At 36.4% G+C, this 13760-nt stretch overlaps 2 protein-coding genes across 2 annotated transcripts in view; one reads left to right on the top strand and one right to left on the bottom strand.

The window, feature by feature from the left end:
* LOC145695062 (3-hydroxyisobutyryl-CoA hydrolase, mitochondrial-like) overlaps positions 1–3967 on the bottom strand; it is a 104219-nt gene extending 100252 nt beyond the window's left edge. Inside the window, exon 1 of the mRNA XM_081771900.1 lies at positions 3811–3967. The gene's annotated coding sequence lies outside the window, so the exon portion shown is untranslated. The remainder of the gene's footprint in view (positions 1–3810) is intronic.
* Positions 3968–4000: 33 nt separating this feature from the next.
* Positions 4001–13760, top strand: part of LOC145695063 (3-hydroxyisobutyryl-CoA hydrolase, mitochondrial-like) — a 130534-nt gene continuing 120774 nt past the window's right edge. Inside the window, exon 1 of the mRNA XM_081771901.1 lies at positions 4001–4106. The gene's annotated coding sequence lies outside the window, so the exon portion shown is untranslated. The remainder of the gene's footprint in view (positions 4107–13760) is intronic.

The following is a 13760-nucleotide window of genomic DNA, read 5'->3' as shown; positions in this document are numbered from 1 at the left end:
ATTGTTGGAACGGATATCCAAACCTTTAACAATGGAACTGTTTCAACAATGAAGAAAATTCTAAATAAAAAATCGGCACGGACTGTTGCCTTTGATAGGTTATGAAGTTCCTTCTCTAAACTTTAAGTCTCTATGTTGAAATTTTTAAGTTAAATTGTAAATTTTCGTGAAAGGTAAAAAATACATTAGAGAGATACAAAAATTAGTGACCTCTATCGCCAAAACTTGTCCCTTTAAATCATCCTTAAGGGTTAAGTAGAATTAACAGGAAGATAATACACATATTCCGTGAAAAGTGACAAAAATTATCTGTGAGACGGAAGTTGCGTTGCCATATATTTCAACTACTCAACTAACTAATAAGCATTGGTGGGTCCTGAGGGTTCAGACCCTGCGAAATCCTGACTTTTCTTTAAATTTATTCTAGTTTTAGAGGTTGTTTTACACATTTTAATGCCATATCATTATCTCATATTGAATCTGTATCATGCGCGCTAGGCAACCAAGCAACAAACTCCTCCTTTCCTTGCCTGTCCCTGGCCTAGTCAAAGGCATTTCCAAAAAAACCTACATTGTGAATATAATCGAGCACAGCCCTTTATGGCAGTGTTCATAAAATATTTTAACTAAAAGGAAATCAAAAGATGTCGAGACTCCTCGCAAAATACATACGTCCCGTAATCGACATGCACCCATATAAAAGTGGAAAGTCTGTGCTGTTGATCTGGATCCCTCCCGAAATACATTCCTGCGTACGTGACTGATATGTATTCAACTTATTGCATAATTTTTATGTTTATAGTAAAACTGGATTATTTAATTAATACATAAATTATAGGCCTATAATTTACTTTTTATATACCATAAGACTTGTACTTCGCACATCAGGGGTTACTTTGCACAAAATATGAAATGAGTTTCACAAAGAGGAAGTTTCAACTGCCACCTTAAGACAGAACATCTAACTGTATTTTGGCTATAATGTTAGCGGCTAACATCAGTTCCAATTACCCGAAGAGTTTGTTACTGTAGAGGTATAGAAAGAGTTTCCATCAAAGTCAAGTCAGTTTAGCGGAACACTATCATGTATAATGGGATTTCGATGCAAAGGATTAAATTAAAATGTGAAACGTTTTAAAATAAAACAATAATAATAATAATAATAATAATAATAATAATAATAATAATAATAATAATAATAATAATAATAATAATAATAATAATAATAATAATAATAATAAAACTGGCAGAAGGCTTAGGGTCTTTTTAAGAAATCACTAGACTTTTGGGTGTTTGAAGCTTATACGCATAGGAATGACTAACATTCGATTTGTTTAAAAAAAGAAATCATTGAATTTGGGTGGGCTTCAGCCTGAAAGTCCCAAACCACGTAAATCTTCCACTGATTACGGTTGGGATGATATTCTTGGACATAAGGAACAACGAAGGCAAATCAGTTCACTTGGATTTTTTTTTCTGTTCCTGAGTTGGCAACTTTTGTAGAACATAAGCTAAACTATTAGAATGTGGTTCCTGTGCCGGTACCAGAAAATAATTTTACTTATAAATATTGATAATTCATGTTAAGTATCGATACCGGTACCCTCATTCTAGTATCGATCTTTGTAGACTGCATGCAGTTTTGTGTAGAAGGTAAAATGTGTACGTAATGAAGGGAAAACATTGCACAGAAACGCTATTTCGTATGTTGAACACACTTTTTTGAAAATTGTGCAAAGTAATCCCACAAAAGTTTATATTTCAATAGCTATGGTTATACTGAACGTTTACTAATGAACTTGCACTAATGTTTTCCTTATACAGGGTGTTTCAAAACAACACCAACAACGTTCGGGAGGTGATTCCTGACACAAAGATAAGACAAAAAGTATAGACCAATCTGGGTGCACAAATGCTTCCTTTCGGAGTTACAGCCTGCCGAAAGCGTTAAAAAATGAAGCTCCAAAACTATGGGACCTACCGTAGTCCGGTCAAGACTTCACTTAGGAACTAACATGTTGCCCTATCCAAAAATCCATGTTTCATAATCGTAAAGTACCGTACTTATGCAACAATTTTTATAGAGGGAGTTTGGCTACGGACAAGTTGAAGTACTCACGAACTACCTCTATAAAAATTGTAGCGGAAGTACCGCAGGATTCTTAAACATGGATATTTGAATAGGGGACACAATAGTTCCTAAGTGTAGTCTTGACCCGACTACGATAGGTCCCATAGTTTTGGAGCTATGAACCTTTAAAGTTCATTTTTTCATGTTTTCGGCATCCTATAATTCCGAAAGGAAGTATTTGTGCACCCAGGCTGGTCTATACTTTTTGTCTTTGGAGTCAGGAATCACCTCCCAAACGTTATTGAGGTAGTTCTGAAACACCCTGTATATCTAGCTATTAGCTTATATGTTTAAAATACAGTATTCTAAATACAGTATACGTCCGTAAGTTACATGAGATTTTCCTTAAAATTTCTTAAATTTTGTGCAAAACACCCCGTCTTACGGTACAGTTATCTATAATTTGAACTAAGAATAGCTTAAATCTGGAGGTACATGCTTCAATAGAACATCAGGTTGAATACTATTGCCCTTCATAATACAATATCGGCCTAATGAAATTAGCACCAGATAATCCCTCCACGCGTTTATCTGAAGTATATGATACTGGGCTACATACCGGGGTCAAACCCAAGCCTCCCACACCGCATATAAGAACGAGGCTCCTCAATGCTGATCAATGGAATAGAACATTTATTGTTCGATTAATAGGTAAACTCTCAGAATCGAACACCGGACCCCTGCCTACAGATGGCACTGAGCATTTTACAACGTAAGTTTCTTATACTTGTCACTTGTTCGCCTATTTCTAAACAAGATGCTCCTGCTTAAAGGTAATCATATTTGTATGTTCTAAACAGCAACAACTACTTTCTAAATACTCATTCAGAAAATAGATTCATAAAGCCGGATGGAGAGCTCTTGTCATCCCGGTTCGTTATTCAGTCCGTTGACAAAATATTGACAAAACGTACCCCCAGAATAAAACTGTCGTAACTCTGTAATGTCAATTTTAAAAGTAAGCCAAAGAAATTTGTTATATCTAAAGGAACTTCATTATCTCGTCTCTTTTTGAAGATTGTAACGTTATTTCAATATGTATAGTAATAATTATTGCAGACAAAGTCTTTCTTAAATACATACACATTGCAATTATTACACGTTAAAAATTGATAACAATTAAAAATCTATTTTGAGTTACGACAGTCTTATTCTGGGGTTAAATAAAAATAATCAGACGGAACTGCAAAGCCATAGATGTAACTTCATATACTATGAGATAATTATGACAGCAAAAATTCAAAATTACAATGCTAAGTACAAGAATAAGATGTATTTCACTATTCAGGTGTTTTGCACTTGCCTTCCCTGCCTTGTTATGCAGAGGTGTGGGCGTGAACGTAATACACGCGTGAATAACTAATTACTAATATGTCCACATATGTCACATCTGCGATATCTTCAGGAAAAAAAACCTCTCATACATACATATTAATTCATCATAAATTATATAACATCGGACTCTAGTAACTTAACAGAAATGATAGCAAATAAGTACTTAATAACAATATAACCAACTACTCATGCAGAAAATAAGTATACCGGCTTCGATATAACAGAACCGTCAGAGGAAAAACAGGTGCATTTTTTTTTCTTTAAATATTAGCAAATTAACAATTGCGGTGAAAAAATATGTGACGACGTTTTTTAAGTATATATACATAAAAGGTATAACTTACCTTACTGTAAGGCGCTTGTTGCTATAGAAAATGCCAACGCTTCAGACAAACCCACCTCTTCACTCAAACAATAAGCTTCCTTCTTTTCACCACCGATCAACTCTAGTTCTGCACCAGCGACAGCAGACCACCCCACGCGTGGCGGGAATCGATACTTTGCCGCGCTTGCACGCTACCGACATCTGCTGTTGCTTTGAGTATTGTGTATGCGCTAGGCTTATGAAAAAGGGGTGTACCTGCGCGACAAGGTGACTCAGTAAGGCTGCCCTCTCCTCCAGACCGGGTGGCGTGATCAGGTGAATCGTCTCCAGTTGTATTTTATTTTAGCTTTTATTTCGTCTTCTGTTTTATTTTAAATAGGCCTATTTTGTTCTATAAACATTATACACTAACTTTACTTCAAATTATTATAGTAGGAAAAAATAAGATAGTTAATGTGATTTTATAAATAAAAATTATTCCACAATTAGTATTTTTGGAGAATCATTCGCCAAAATTATTATCCACATAATTTCAAAATTATATTTGATCTGGATTATGTAGGACTACATTTAAAATTAAATAGACTTATATTTAATTACATATTGAGATAGTGTTAGTATGAGTATAGTTATCTTCATATGTAAATATAAAAGCTTTCAATAAATATAACTGATGCCCAGGTTGACTATATTCTCAAACTAAATTACCAGGACACCTTATATATCAGATTTCAAGTTAAGTGTGTTATTTGTGTTCATGTCCCTTAAACATTGATGTAGCAATAATCAGGCACGTACGCAGGGATTTATTTCGGCAGCAGTAATGACGCTAGCTTTAATTTTTTGGAAGACAGGGCAGAGATTTTTTTTCAGGGGCAGCTATTTTTTTTATTTTTTTGTGTATATAGAAAAGAATAGTTTTATGTTATTTGACCTACATTATAACAAGTCTGGGGAGCGGTCAGAAGGGCGGACGATACTACCGCGAGCGCCTGCCCCCTTTTCCCCCTCTACCGTCGTCGTTGCTCAGGAGTGGCCAAAAATCAATATGAGGATAAATTATAATAAAATTTGTAAAATTACCCCTAAAATTAGACTAAATTTACAGAAAAGTAGGGATTTCGGGAGGGGTCCTGACCCTAGGGTACACCCCATGCTTACGTCTCTGGTAACAGTTACACTTACAGGTTAGAAAATAGGCCATTTAAAATATAAAATATAGCAATATAGAAATTTAATTAAACAATATCCAAAATAATTAAAGTACAGCGTTTAACATTATCTTGCATTACCTATTCAATATCTACATAATACTGTAAGTTACAATGAAGGATATTTAGTTTACTTGACAATTAGCATATTCAAAAGAAAGAATTTTCTGTAAGAGCTTCTTATTTTGCATGAAGTAATCATAAAATTCTAAATAGGAATAAGGAAAGAGTGTTTTCACTAGTGTTGCCACTTCAGGCTGTCTCGTCTCGTCTCAAAAAAAATGTGCTCGACTCGTCTCATGTCTCGTCTTGAAGGGTTCTGCCTCGTCTCGTGACAACTCTAAGATTGTTTAATAAACATGAGTTTTTTTTTTTTTTTTTTTTTTTTACAAAAAATCCTGGGACATCTTTTATTTAATATCAGGAGCGAGCACCGGACGATTAGTTCGAAAACCGGATTGTCCGTTCAAAACCGAACGGTTGACAACCCTAATTCTTAATGGTCTAAAATTACAAAAAGGACACATAATATATATATTAATTCGGTTGCATTGGCTTGCATAACTGCGAAGGATATACTTTAAAAAGAACTTTTTCGCACAACAGGCAATTTTGGTATTACTATAATTTTCAGGTTTTAATTCAGCAATAATAATACAGGGCTTTTCAGCTGAGTAAATTTGCAAAATATCTGTAGTTTTCGAGATTCAAGGAAGAATCATTTTCAAAAATATTTCTCCTAGAAATTTCTATGTAACGCTACTGTCTCCAAACAAAACCATTCCTCATTTACTCAATTAGAATTTTTTTAAAATGGGAAAATAGAGATACAAGTAAAAGATCTTACATGTTCCTTCTCAGCTCTTTGGGACATTAGTAATTGTCTCTTGTCCGGTGCTTAACCCTGCAGGAACTAGAATCATCAAGATACAAAATCTTCTATTCCTTTTGTTGGAAACGCATCAAATGCCTTTTTAACTCTGATGTGGAGCCGTGTGTCACTTTTACTTCTGTCTTTGTGTGTATCTTCTTGCACGATAGGCATGTTGCTTTTTTTAATTCGAATTTAACTGTTTTCGAATTTCGAAAAAATATATCGAATTTACTTGGATGTCTGCTAAATTTATTTTGTGCATTCGAAGTACAAGAAAGTTGATCGTCAGTTTTCTGTACACATTCAGGCTCACTTAAAAAGTCATTCCAATGTTCTTCCTGAACAATTGGTAATGGTTCATTCTGTTTAATTTTCTTGATGAGTCTACTCATATTTTCTTCTTCGAAAGAAGTAACAGAGCACAACAAACAACACGACTCCAATAGGGTGACCAAATCGTTAACTAGAAGAAACGGGACATTTTTTTACTTTTGGATAGGTTGCTCCCCTAAATATATATTTTTGCCTCTCCGTTCTCTCTCCCTCTTTCTCTCTCTCTGTATCTCTCACAAAAGGGCAAATTTACATTATTTTCGTTTTAAAACCTATTGAAAAGTTTGTGGAATTAATTAAATAACAAATAACTATCACCAACTAACAAAAAATCAAATTTTGAAAACATTACTAAAATATATGGAACATTCATCAATATCTGTCAATCAACAAAATCTGTCACCGGCAGAATTAATAATAAACTACTCTCAGCATCGGATTCCAAATTCCTTTATTTACTTTTTCTTACTTTTAAACATTATTTCATTTACAACTAGTTTTCTTTTTACTTTCACTTTTATAGTTCTATACTTTTGTTCCCCTTTCGTAAATGACAGTATGTTACATCTTAGTCAAATCACGGAAACACTGTACTGTACTGATGACAGTGCCTCAGTCTTCCACCACCCGAAACAGAGAGTAAAAACAGTTTGTATATACAGTAGACTATCGACTATCCGGCTCTCAATTATCCTGCCTAGTTTTTTTTTTTTAACAGAGAAAAAACTTTATAAAAGATACTTAAAAAACACAAGAAAAGTACTGCAAGGCGGGAAATAATAATAATAATAATAATAATAATAATAATAATAATAATAATAATAATAATAATAATAATAATAATAATAATAATAATAATAATAATAATAATGTGCGTAAAAGCGGAAAATAATTTATGGTGCCTTCCCACTTGCGATAGTCCTATAAGTGACAGGAACTGTTAACTGTCCTGAGCGACCGATTCGACCTGTTAATTGTCCTATGAGTCACTGATTCGTTCATACTAATATAATGGAAGAAGATAAGGTTCTCTCTTCTTTAACTTGTTTTATGCTAATGTGATTTAGAACCTAACAAAATGTACTATGAAATATTTTGCTCTACCTGAATTTAATACGTGAGAATGCTCTCCTTACATTAATAATCTTTTATACGTTTTTCCTAATATATTTTTCAATTAATTTTTATGAATACATTGACTCTATCAAGGGGAAAACTAATTAAATATTTAGAGTACCTCCGCCTTTGTCTATGATTCTAATATAATTAAAAATTTCATGTTAAAATGATTCGGAGCAAAAGTTTAGATTGAATATGTTTATGGCATAAGAAAGAAATCAGAAAGAGGTAGGGGCGCCCGAAGAAAATTTTCTAGGGAGGTACATCTCCATGGTTGCTGTATCACGTCTGATATATCTGGTATTTAATATACGTGGCTTGCTATATTACGTATACATTTTTGTGAGCCAGGGGGGCGACCCCTGCCTTCCCATCGGGCGTCCATGGAAGAAAGGTGTTCACCATTTGAGGATATCAAAGAAATCTAAAAGCACGGTGTATTCGAAGAAATTATTACACAAGTTATAAATCTCTCGCAGGGCTTCGACAAGGGATCGTCTAGTTATAAGGGATCATTTCAGCAGGGATATTTCCATGAAAAGTATATTCCTATATAGGCCTAATTATTGAAAATCCAGTTGTAATATCCCCTTTCTTGAAAAGCTCTGTTTTCTGTACTTTATTTGATTCAAATCTAATTACTCACTAAGCACAATGATATCCTATATTTTATTTTGAAAAATTTAAACATGTACCAGTTTCACCAACTATCTAACTTTTTAGACTTCCTAATACTCTATGAATAAAATGAAAAAAAATGTCAATGATAAAAGCTTTTGAGATCCCTTACATCTGATTGGCTATTCTAAACAAATCCCACCAATTACAAAACAGTTCACTCTAAACAATCCAAAAGGTAAACAAACTCTTTAAACTACCTTCCCCCTATTGTAAGCTACTAAAACGTAAACTAATTGCTTGATTTGCCTTCCTCTTTTGTTTTGACATACATACATAAAAGCTTGTCGTGTAGCAATCTGAAATAATCCCTATAACTAGACGAACTGTTAAGTTCTGCGAGAGATTTGTAACTTGTGTAATAATTTCTTCAAATACACCGTGCTTTTTACATTTCTTTAATATCCTCATATGGTGAACACCGTTTTTCTATGGGCGCCCGATGGGAAGGCAGGGGTTGCCCCCTGGCTCTCAGAAATCTATACATAATATAGCAAACCACGTATATTAAATACCAGATATACCAGACGTGATACAGCAACCATGGAGATGTACCTCCCTAGAAAATTTTCTTCGGGCGCCCCTACCTCTTTCTGATTTCTTTCTTATGCCATAAACATATTCAATCTAAACTTATGCTCTGTATCATTTTAACATGAACTTTTTAATTATATTAGAATCATTCACAACGGCGGAGCTACTCTAAATATTTAGTTAGTTTTCCCTCCTTGATAGAGTTAATGTATTCATAGAAATTAATTCAAAAATATAATATTAGGAAAAACGTATAAAAGATTGTTAATGTAATGAGAGCATTCTCACGTATTAAATTCAGGTAGAGCGAAATTTTTCATAGTACATTTTGTTAGATTCTAAATCACATTAGCATAAAACAACTTAAAGAAGAGAGAACCTTGTCTTCTTCCATTATCTTAGTATGAACGAATCGGTGACTAATAGGGCAGTTAACAGATCGAATCTGTCGCTCATAGAACAGTTAACAGTTCCTGTCGCTAATAGGACTGTCACAAGTGAGAAGACACCGCTTACAATAGGGCGGAAGGTAGTTTAAAGCAGAGATGTTCACCCTCGCGAGGGTGGCCCTCTCGAGGGCATCCTCACCCTCAAGTTCCCTCGCCCACAGTGACGCGAGGGCGAGGGTGCGCGAGGGCGAAGACAAGCTTCGATGGCGAGGGTGAGGGTGCGCGAGGGCGAGGACAAGTTTTGGCCGCGAGGGCGAGGACAAGCTTCGATGGCGAGGGTGAGGGTGCGCGAGGGCGAGGAAAAGCTTCGACGAAGAGGGTGAGGGTGCGCGAGGGCGAGGACAAGTTTCGGCAGCGAGGGCGAGGGTGCGCGAGGGTGAGGACAAGCTTCGATGGCGAGGGTGAGGGTGCGCGAGGGCGAGGAAAAGCATCGACGAAGAGGGCGAAGGTGCGCGAGGGCGAGGACAAGTTTCGGCAGCGAGGGTGAGGATGCACGAGGGCGAGGACAAGCTTCGATGGCGGGGGCGAGGGTGCGCGAGGGCGAGGAAAAGCTTCGACGAAGAGGGCGAGGGTGAACGAGGGTAAGGGCCAAGTGTTACTGCGGGAGCGAGGGTGCACGATGGCTAGAGACAACTTCCTTCAGGAGAACGAGGGCACGCGAGGGAGGAGGACAAGTTTCCTTAAAAGCAACTGTTTTGGAGTTTGCTGTTTGACCTCTTTTGGAGAGAGGCAAAATTTAAAATATCATCTGCCATGTCCCCTAGATGAAAAGTTAGTCAGGGGTGCCCACAAAGGGGGGGCTATGACGCAAACTGCGTCATTGAAATATTTGGGGGGGGTTACAAATCTATATAAATATGTTTGAGAGGGTCTAAAAAATAATCGAAAAGATTTTTTTTTTCATGGAAGAACACCTACGGATAGACATTTGAGGGGGGTGCGTCATGAACATGAGGGGGGGGGCACCACTGAATTAGTGTCATAGCAAGGTTATACATTAATCGTATTTTTCCTTTCAATTAATTGCAGTAGACAATTTATCGTGTGTACGTACATAATTATTAAAAATAATAATGCAAATAAGAATAATATTTGATTTTTCTCATGAAAGTTTCCGGGTAAAAATAGCGCTACATTAAGAAGTAAGTGTGCCTCATTGTTGTCCTCCCTGTGCTGGAGACGTTTTAGATAAGAAGTGTCTACTACACTGTCATGTTTAAAGAGTGTTGGTAGACAGACAGACAGTCACTCACGTCATTCAGCAGTAAATGACAAGAGCGCTGATATCTGAACAAACACAATCAATGAGAGAACCATCAGAATGCAGTAGATCAGATGGAAAAAGACTTGATGGAATGACTTTGGTTCATAGATGACCATTTTGCTCTGGACTCTCTCGGACTCGGGCTCATTTTTTCAACTGGGCTCTCGCTCATTTATTCCTTTGGGAATCGTGCTCGGGCTCACTTCCCTCAGTTGGACTCGCGCTGACTTATTTCATTGGCGCTCGGGGTAGCGCTTAATTATTGAACCCGAGAACGGTTGAGCGCGAATGCCGAGTTAGCGAGCGTTGGGCTCGTGAGTTTGGATGCCCATGAAATGGGCTGATTAATAGCATACATCCTCCTCCAATGTACACCACTGATGAATTTGTTACAATTAATCGGAATTTTTAACTTTTCATAGTTTTGGGACAGTCCAAACTATTATCTGAATCGATATTTGTTAAAATAATGTCAGTTACAATTGTATCGATTTTCATTGTTTCTGCTTTTATAATCTATGTGGGTAGAGCTATCATTTAGTTACAAAATAAATAATATGTTTTTTCTTGTCCTTAAATAGAAATATCTGACACGTTAATACTGAAATTTTGTTAAAAGAGCTGCTTTAACAAAATAAATTTAATAAGTTTCACAAGACATAAGTTGTTTATGCAGCCGAAATTTGCAACTGTTGACTTATTGCCGTTTTGCGTCCTCTTTCGTCGGCGAGGCTATATGAGAAGTGGACCTATAGGTTTAACGCGGAATTCGATCCACTGTCGTTCAATGTTCTCCCACTAGGAATTGTCCCCAGGACCCCATGCACCAAGGGTTCGCGTACAAGCCAGTGAGATAGGGTTTGTATGTTGTGTTGTTCAATGATTTTTATTAGGAATAAAATACGTTACAGGATGATATACTGATTGTAAATATTATAGTGCAAGTATTGAACTATTGTGTGATAAAAGGAGAAATATAAATTTGGACAAATTTAAAAATAGGCCTGAAAAAAACTGTAGGATATATGAAACATATTAAACTTAGGAAAAGCCACTTCAGCAAAACGAACAGGATTTTGTTGTGGGTAAACAGTTTAATCATATTATTATTAATTTCGCACAAATGTGCCACACATCTTAGCATGGGCGGCGATTAGGGGGGCAAAGGGGAACAGTTACCCCCCCCCCCACTCTTTTGAAATTACCCATTAATGTCACTATATAGTTTCATTTGGAAATATAAAGTTTTTGTATGTATTAAGGTTCATAGAATTAAAGTGGTGCCATAAAATATTTGCCGTTCCGTGAGTACGTATTAGTTGTCTTCCCGTGCAGTTAAGAAAGCTACAGGAGTTGCGTTTTAATTGCCACGAAAAATGACTCAAAAATTAACCTATCCGAGTGTACTTTCATGTTCATTTCTTCTTACAAGGGCTCGATATGTTAGCCGCTTTGGAACTAATTGAGATAACATTTCGCAGAAAAAGAAGTCCTTCATAAGCAGTGTTTCTTCAGAAACAATGTTCTGGGGGGGGGGGGGAGCACACTTAATATCCCGAGGCGGCACTGCAGGTACTATTCTATTCATTATTATATTATAGACGTATTATATTGGTCTCCTTCGGGGGGCAGTACCCCCCAAAAAAAAACATGTCTGGAAGAAACACACTTCACAACTTATTCTGTAATTGCACAAAAATCGACAGTTCCTGAAATGTCTTTTCTTCTTTCTAATAGTAAGGAATATTTGATTTGATTTTTTAAAATATCCCTTCAGCAGTGAGACTATATGAGACGTGAACCTACCGATTAACGTAGAATACGAACCACATGAGCTCCCGCCAGGAATCGAACCCGGGTCTCCCACGTCAAAGTTGCGACATTGTTTTGCAGTGTAATATACGAGTTCAGGGGTGTACATATACAATTTTGTATATACAATTAAATTTAGTGAATTCAACATAATTCTAGGTTTTAGAATTATTTGGGATAACTGGAGTGTGGAGTGATTCTAAGTATTGTTGGAATGAAATAAAATGAAATCTTTAAGTTTAACGTCCCATGGTTATGCCGGTTAGGCTAAAGGAGACGGTGATAATAAGAAATGAGTGAAATGGTGGAATGAATAAAGTGGGAGGAAACGGGAGAACCCCGAAAAAACCCACGAGCACGGCGTTTGTCCACCACAAAGTCCACACGGCGCGAGCTGGGATCGAACCAGGGACCCCAAGCACCGGAGGTGAATTACTGGGCCACCGCGCCCCCTTAAATATTGTTGAGTTTTGATATATTCCAAGAAAGTGAAAATTGCACCTAATGGCAATAAACATGTTTCGGGAAGCTGCAAAAGTATTTCTTTAAATGTCGCAGCATATGCTTGTAGTATTTACTGTCTTTCTAAGAGTAATAACATATAATAGCATGCGTGGAACTAAAAAATATAAATTGTTCATTAATTCCCAGTTTCAATATAACTTTTGCAAAACAAGCCTCATTTTTCATTACTATTCGATTAATATTATTCTTTCTGTTTATTTGTTTTGCAAATTTGTTATTAAATAGGCCCCTAATCTGATCATACAAATTTCCAGACAGAATTATAAGATATTCATGAGCAAGGAATCAAACCTCTTCTTACACCTCCGTTGTTTAAGAGTACAAAGCGCTAGTATCTAGTTTCATATTTATGGCAATTATAGACAAAGTTTCATATTTATGGCAATTATTGAAAAAAAATAAAAATTTTAACATTGTTAAGGTAGGACAAATGTATCTCTATTAGTGGTGAATATTAACAATATTTGAGCATCGAAATTAACCTTACAAGCACATTGACACATTTCAGTTCATATTTTAAAATACCAATTAACTTAGATTCACATTCAAATCAATGAAGTCATTCATGTTATACAGGGTTTTCATAAAGTCTGGACGGATTTAATTTGCTTATAATTTTCATAAAAATGCTCATAATGAAATCAAATAAAGTGCAAACGGTAGCGGAAAGATTAAATTTTTAGTTGGCAACACTGTTAGATAAGCGGCAACTCTGAACACGTTGAGAGAGGAAGAGGGAGGGCAAGGGTCAGTTTCTTACCAAATTCCATCCATTGTTGTTTTCTTTGTTTTTTCAATGTTGACTGTTAAAAGTAAGTTGTAAGCTGTATTGGTGTGTGTGTCTTTTAAAGAAATAAATAAATGAAAAACTCCTCTGAGAAGACTATTTTTTTTACCGTATCAAAGATGGCGTCGGTGAAAGAGAAAGCGCAATGTGTTCTGGATATGTTGCAAAAATACCTCATTCCGGAACTGGAGGCACGTGGAAACCAGAACGACATCGTGTTCCAACAGGATGGGGCACCCCCTCACTATGCAATCAAGGTGAGACAGTTCCTTGACGAGAAATTCCCTAACCGATGGATTGGCCGCGGTGGCCCGACCGCTTGGCCGCCAAGATCACCCGACCTTACCCCCTGCGACTTCTGGCTTTGGGGTCATGTGAAAACG

Source organism: Thermobia domestica, chromosome 9 (genome assembly GCF_964235325.1).
Source record: "Thermobia domestica chromosome 9, izTheDome1.hap1.1, whole genome shotgun sequence".
Lineage (NCBI taxonomy): Eukaryota > Metazoa > Arthropoda > Insecta > Zygentoma > Lepismatidae > Thermobia > Thermobia domestica.
The sequence above is the reverse complement of the archived record's forward strand: the minus strand, read 5'-3'. Positions and strand labels throughout refer to the sequence as shown.